Genomic DNA, 7,312 nt, shown 5'->3' with positions numbered 1-7,312 from the left:
CAGCTCACCAGCGACCATGTAGCGATGCAGCAGCGATCCTGACCAGGTCAGATCGCTGGTCGGATCGCTGCTGCATCGCTAAGTGTGAAGGTACCCTTACTCTCTGTGAGGCAAATCCCGGGATATGAAGATGAATTATGACTTCCAGTCATAATCGCTCATCACTCCCTGGCAGTGCCCCCCTCCCTTCTTGTCGTCAATGTCCAGCATCTGTGAAGGTGTCACATCCCATGGCCATCTCCTATGATATGGAAATTAGGTGATGTGGGAACAATGGACACAGGATGACTCCCTGCTGTGACCCTGTGGTAGGAGCTGCTATCTAATTAGCAAGCTTGGAAGTATCCAGACAGAACGACTCCAGTAAAAAATGGTTCATATCTCGCAAGCCATATTTCCGATAAATATGGCAACCATAAAAATGGTGTCTCCGCATGCGGACGATGCTGGCACACCCTTTTTTATGGGAGCGGGAGCTTGGGAAATACCCCAGGCGTGATATCAGCCAATGTGGAACTAGTAGACAAGTCACGAGTCCTCTCATTCTGTAGCTAAATTCATAACTGTCACAATGAGAGCGTTGGCGTCCGCCTACGACGCTCCCAGGCCAAGTTATGGCCATATTCCATGTTGTGGATTTTGTCCATAACTCCAGCCAGGGGTGGAGCAGTGCTCCCTCTGAGGTCACTAAGGTAGGAGGGGACCTGGATTTGCCCAGGTTGATAACCCTACTTCGGCCATTTTCCAGTGTTCTTTCGCTGGGGGTCACGTGCAGGAAACATCTGTGGGAGTTCCTAGAAACCTGGTCTACAGCGCCCCCCTGTGGCCAGACGCACAAGGTAACTGATTGAATTGCATACCTGTTTGTAAACCATGCTTTATCTGTAACTGTACTCTGACATATGTATATTCTGTAGATTCCCTATTGTATATATTGTAGTTTCTAGTGTGCTTTAGGCTGATTAAATTATATAATTAATCTTGGGCTGTTCTGTTATCTCGATCTTGAATCCCACGTCTGTGTGTTCGGCTAATAGTTACCGTGAAGCGGTTGGTGGCAGCGAGTTGTGCCAAGGATTATTGTGGGGAGGCCAGTGAGATCCGGGGAGGTTTTATATATTCCGCCCGCGGAGGTCGGTGGAATATATACCCTACTCTCACTGGGGACCCTTCAATAATCGGCATAAGTAGTATAGCGGCCTCCTTGCTTATTGTCGGGCAATTCCATAATTGGCCTGACTATAAGAGGGGCGCTAGAGAGCGCGTCACGTGCTCTGTCTGTCGGTCGGGAGGTATAAAGGAGGGGTGACCCCCACTTGTTACCCCCCGATTGTGACGTACTGGTAGCCAGCGCGGGGGATTTCTGAGTGACCCCCCGGTGGTTTGTGACATATTGGTGGCATAGCGGTGGGATCGAGATAATAGTGTGTGTGAGTGTGAGACCCATACTCCCAGACACTAAAGACTGCCTGCAGCAGCTGTGGCTGCTGGGGTCTTCAGACTAGCTCAACACTAGAGTGTCAGAGTGCAGATACTGTAAGGTGTGTGGAGGCATCAGGTGTCAGTTCTGTGTCAGTGACCAAAAGTCTGCAAGAATGGCTGATGGCACCAGGAGCAGAGCTATGCAACTGGCCAATGCTAAAGCAGGAGCCGAAGAGAGGGAGGACGGTGCTGTGGACAGTAATGAGGAGGTTGCCCACGAGTCCTCCAGGAGCTCGACGCCAGAGAACAGCTCTGCAGAGGACATTGCACAACCTGGCACTGCTGGACAAGATGAGGAGGAGCTCGCCCAAGGGTCCTCAACGAGCCAGGTGCCAGTCCTCCGCTCTGCAATGGACAGTGAATCACCAGGCTCCGCAGCGTGCCGCAGATCACCACTTGCCGATCCCTCCGGCCTGAGAGGTGCAGAGGCCCTCCTTCAAGCTGCCTTGGCCAGGCTTACAGCTGGAGACCGGGATACCTACGAGATACTCATGGCCGAGCGTGGGCGACAGGCAGCGCGTGACGCTGAGGCTGCGGAGCGGCAAGCAGCGCGTGACGCTTAGGCTGCGGAACGGCAAGCAGCGCGTGAGGCTGCGGAGCGGCAGGCAGCGCGTGAAGAGCGAGAGCGACAGGCAGACCGTGACTACCAGCTGCAGCTAGCTCAGCTCCGGCCCTCATCAGCCACATGTGACCTTCAAAACACCAAACTTCCAAAGGTCCGTGTTGAGGACTTCCCAGTGCTGGAGAAGGATGGAGACTTGGACTCTTTCCTGACTGCTTTTGAACGGACTTGCTTGCAGCACCATCTGGACAAGGATCAGTGGGCCAAATACCTGACCCCCCGTCTAAGGGGTAAGGCCCTGGATATCCTTGGGGACTTGCCTGCTGAGGCAGATCAGGGCTACGACACCATCAAGCGGGCCCTGATCCAACAGTACAACCTCACTCCAGAGTCCTACCGCAAGAAGTTCCGGACCCTGCAAAAGGGACCAAAGGACTCCTGGGCTGACCACCGGCGGGCACTTGCCCGAGCTGCCGACCACTGGACCCAAGGCCTGCAGCTTTCCACCGGACCGGAGATCCTGGACTTGTTCATCACGGAGCAACTCTTGTGGAACTGCCCTGAGGATCTCCGCCAGTTCATCCGAGACCAGAAGCCAAAGGGGTCCACGGCTACAGCTGCCCTGGCCGATGACTACACCAACAATCGGGCTCCTGAGGCCAGGAGAGCAGCCACCAGCAGCACCTGGAGAGGGGGTAAGATGAACTCTGCGACTGCCCCACCTGCCCCTAGACTGCAGGGGGTGTCCCCCTCAACTCCCCTCTCCAGGCCCGTGGCAGAACCAAGACGGTGCCACCAGTGCAACTTACCTGGACACTTCAAGGCCATGTGCCCTCAGCGTCCCAAGGCCCCGGCTCCGTCCCCGTCCCAAGGGCCGCCCAAGGTGTATTGTGTGGGTGGGGGTGGTGGTAGGTCCCTGGACAGCTTCCAACCTGTCACCGTCGGCCGGTCTGTGACCATAGGACTGCGAGACAGCGCCTTGGAGGTGACTCTGGTGCGGCCTGACATGGTGTCCCCCCAAGACTTGATCCCGGGAAAAACCCTCGCTGTCTCCGGGATTGGAGGCATTGACCCGGCGCTGCCTGTTGCTGACATTTATGTGGACTGGGGCGCAGGGCGAGGGGTGAGAGAGGTGGGGGTAACTGATCGGATCCCTGCAAACGTGCTACTTGGGACAGATTTGGGGCAGATAACCTCCCAGTTTGGGCCCCCCCCAAGGGCTGAACCTTCAGCCCGTACTGACATGACTCCTAACAATGTTAATGTGTTATCTATGAATGATGTAAGGGAGGAGGGAGTGAACTCTGATATTTCTGCTTGCATAGACACCATAGACACACACTCAGCTGCAGCTGTGACAGGGGAGGGGGTCAGAGAAAGGTGTGACAATGCCTCTACAAGTAACCAGCCTGTGAGCTGGGATCTGCTGCCCTCTGCAGGGATAAGCAGAGAGCAGGGTGCTGCAGGGGGAGGACCAGTGTGTGGGGTGGGGGCTACCACAGCAAATGTGGGGTCCCCAGAGATTTCACAGCGGGGTTCTGTTGCTGCAGGAGGGGAACAGGCAGGTGAGATTGGGGCCGGTCCAGGAGCGGAAGTGCTCCCAGGTAAGATCTCGGTGCATGGTTCCCCCACAACCGGGGTGTCAGGAAGCCAGGTCGGTCTGCCTGAACCGGCGACTTGGTCAGGAACGGAGGAGGAGCAGGCACGACCCACGGTCGCAGCGGCTGTGGCCGCTGTCACCCGCAGTGGGAGTGCTGGAAGCCAAGGGGCCTCCCGGAGGTCCGATAGCTCTTCCCCTTCTGACCAAGTGGCAGCCGAGTCAGGTGGAGGCCAGGACACAGGTCCCGGGGTACTGACCGAAGATGTGACAGTCTCGTCGATTCTGGCCACATCTAGTCAGGGGTTTCAGGCAGCGTTAGAAGCTGACGACAGCCTGAAAGCTCTTAAGGAGCAGGCGGCACAGCCTCCCTCGGACTCGGACCCGGAGCGAGTGGTCTGGGACCAAGGACGGCTGTACCGGGCCACGGTCCAGCAGGGTTCACCGGAGGCGTGGCCCAGGGACCGACAGTTGGTGGTACCCTATCCGTTCCGGGCGGAGTTGTTGCGGATCGCACATGAGATTCCGATGGCCGGACACCTAGGGATCGCTAAGACCAAGGCCAGGTTAAACCAGCATTTCTACTGGCCAAAAATGGGGGCCGATGTGGCTGCCTACTGCCGTTCGTGTGAAACCTGTCAGAGAGTGGGGAAGGCGGGGCCACGCCCCAAAGCCCCACTGGTATCTCTGCCCATCATCGATGAGCCTTTCAGGAGGGTGGCTGTGGATCTGGTCGGCCCGCTGGCCATCCCCAGCAGCTCCGGGAAACGCTTCATACTGACGGTAGTGGACTATGCCACCCGGTACCCAGAAGCAGTGGCCTTGTCGTCCATTCGGGCTGACAAGGTGGCCACCGCATTGCTGGAGATTTTCTCCCGAGTGGGTTTTCCCCAGGAAATGCTCACTGACCGGGGGACCTGTCATCCCAGCTGATGGAGGCCCTCTGTAAGCAAGTCCAGGTGCGACATCTGGTGGCCAGCCCGTACCATCCACAGACTAATGGCCTGTGCGAGCGGTTCAATGGCACCTTAAAGCAGATGCTTAAGATGTTGGTCGACTCCCATGGGCGTGACTGGGAGCGGTATCTCCCACACCTGTTATTTGCTTACCGGGAGGTTCCACAGGCCTCAACAGGATTCTCACCGTTTGAGCTCCTGTACGGGCGACGTGTGCGGGGCCCCCTGGCTCTGGTGAAAGAGGCTTGGGAAGGGGATTTGGCCACCCCTGGAGTGTCGGTTATCGAGTATGTCATGCGCTTCCGGGACAAAATGCAGGCCTTGACGCAACTGGTACACGACAATATGGCTCAAGCCCAGGCCGATCAGAAGCGTTGGTACGACCAGAACGCTTGTGAGAGGACCTACCAAGTGGGTCAAAAGGTGTGGGTACTGGTCCCCGTACCACAGGACAAGCTTCAGGCAGCCTGGGAAGGCCCATACCTCGTGTACCAGCAGCTCAACCCTGTGACGTACCTGGTCACCCTGGACCCTGCCCGTGGAAGGCGGAAGCCCTTCCATGTGAACATGATGAAGGCACATCATGAGCGGGAGGCATGGGCGCTCCCCGTGTGCAACCTGCCCGAGGAGGGAGAAGCGGAAACCCTCTTGGATATGCTAGCCCAGGTTAGGGCAGGCGGATCCATGGAGGATGTGGAGGTTGGCCACCAGCTCTTGGAGGACCAACGGTCCCAGCTGTGGGCCACCCTCCTCCCCTTCCGGGGGTTGTTTACCAACCAGCCCGGAAGGACTGACTTGGCTGTCCATCACGTGGACACTGGGGATCATCCCCCGATACGGCGGGCATATCGGGTCTCCCTGGAGGTGCAGCAACACATGCGCCAGGAGATTGACGAGATGCTGAAGCTGGGGGTGATCCAGGCATCCAACAGCGCTTGGGCCTCGCCTGTAGTCCTCGTCCCTAAGAAGGACCGAACCACTCGGTTCTGCGTGGACTACAGGGGGCTCAATGCTGTCACGGTCGCCGATGCGTACCCAATGCCACGCATCGATGACCTGCTCGATCAGTTGGCCGGGGCTCAGTACCTGACCATCATGGATCTGAGCCGGGGATATTGGCAGATCCCCCTGACTCGCAAGGCCAGGGAACGCTCTGCCTTTATTACCCCATTTGGACTGTACGAGTCCACGGTGATGCCATTCGGGATGAGGAATGCCCCTGCCACTTTCCAGCGGATGGTCAACACCCTGCTCAAGGGACTTGAAGGGTACGCGGCCGCGTACCTGGATGACATTGCCGTCTTCAGTCCCACCTGGGAGGACCACCTAGAGCATCTAGCACAGGTGCTCAGGCGGATCCACCAGGCAGGTTTGACCATCAAGCCGGGAAAGTGTCAGCTGGCCATGAGCGAGGTCCAGTACCTCAGTCACCGGGTAGGCGGGAGAACACTGAAGCCCGAGCCTGAGAAAGTGGAGGCCATCGCATCCTGGCCCACCCCCAGGACCAAGAAGCAGGTGATGTCCTTCTTAGGGACCGCCGGGTATTATAGGAGGTTTGTTCCACGCTATAGTAGCCTGGCAAAGCCCTTGACGGACCTCACCAAGAAGAAGCTGCCCTCTGCAGTCGATTGGACAATGGACTGCGAGACAGCCTTCCAGGCCCTAAAGGACGCCCTGTCCAGCCCGCCCGTGCTACAGGCAGCCGACTTCACGCGGCCGTTTGTAGTACAGACCGACGCCAGTGACTTCGGCCTCGGTGCGGTGCTCAGCCAGGTGGACTCTGCGAGCCAAGAGCACCCAGTCTTGTACCTGAGCAGGAAGCTGTTACCAAGGGAAGTGGCCTATTCCACGATGGAGAAGGAGTGCCTGGCCATAGTGTGGGCCCTGCAGCGTCTGCAACCCTATCTATACGGGCGCCACTTCATCGTGGAGACGGACCACAATCCCCTCAGCTGGTTGCACACCGTCTCTGGGACGAATGGGCGATTGTTGCGATGGAGCCTTGCGCTCCAGCAATACAACTTCACCATTCGCCACAAAAGGGGCCGTGACCACGGTAACGCAGACGGGCTGTCCCGACAAGGAGAGGTCGCGGACGGGCGCACGGGGGAACACCGGAGTGTGCTGCCCCCTAGCGCCCTCAAAAGGGGGGAGGTGTGAGGCAAATCCCGGGATATGAAGATGAATTATGACTTCCAGTCATAATCGCTCATCACTCCCTGGCAGTGCCCCCCTCCCTTCTTGTCCTCAATGTCCAGCATCTGTGAAGGTGTCACATCCCATGGCCATCTCCTATGATATGGAAATTAGGTGATGTGGGAACAATGGACACAGGATGACTCCCTGCCGTGACCCTGTGGTAGGAGCTGCTATCTAATTAGCAAGCTTGGAAGTATCCAGACAGAACGACTCCAGTAAAAAATGGTTCATATCTCGCAAGCCATATTTCCGATAAATATGGCAACCATAAAAATGGTGTCTCCGCATGCGGACGATGCTGGCACACCCTTTTTTATGGGAGCGGGAGCTTGGGAAATACCCCAGGCGTGATATCAGCCAATGTGGAACTAGTAGACAAGTCACGAGTCCTCTCATTCTGTAGCTAAATTCATAGCTGTCACAATGAGAGCGTTGGCGTCCGCCTACGACGCTCCCAGGCCAAGTTATGGCCATATTCCATGTTGTGGATTTTGTCCATAACTCCAGCCAGGGGTG

The sequence above is a fragment of the Anomaloglossus baeobatrachus genome, chromosome 3 (genome assembly GCF_048569485.1).
Source record: "Anomaloglossus baeobatrachus isolate aAnoBae1 chromosome 3, aAnoBae1.hap1, whole genome shotgun sequence".
Classification (NCBI taxonomy): Eukaryota; Metazoa; Chordata; class Amphibia; order Anura; family Aromobatidae; genus Anomaloglossus; species Anomaloglossus baeobatrachus.
The sequence above is the reverse complement of the archived record's forward strand: the minus strand, read 5'-3'. Positions refer to the sequence as shown.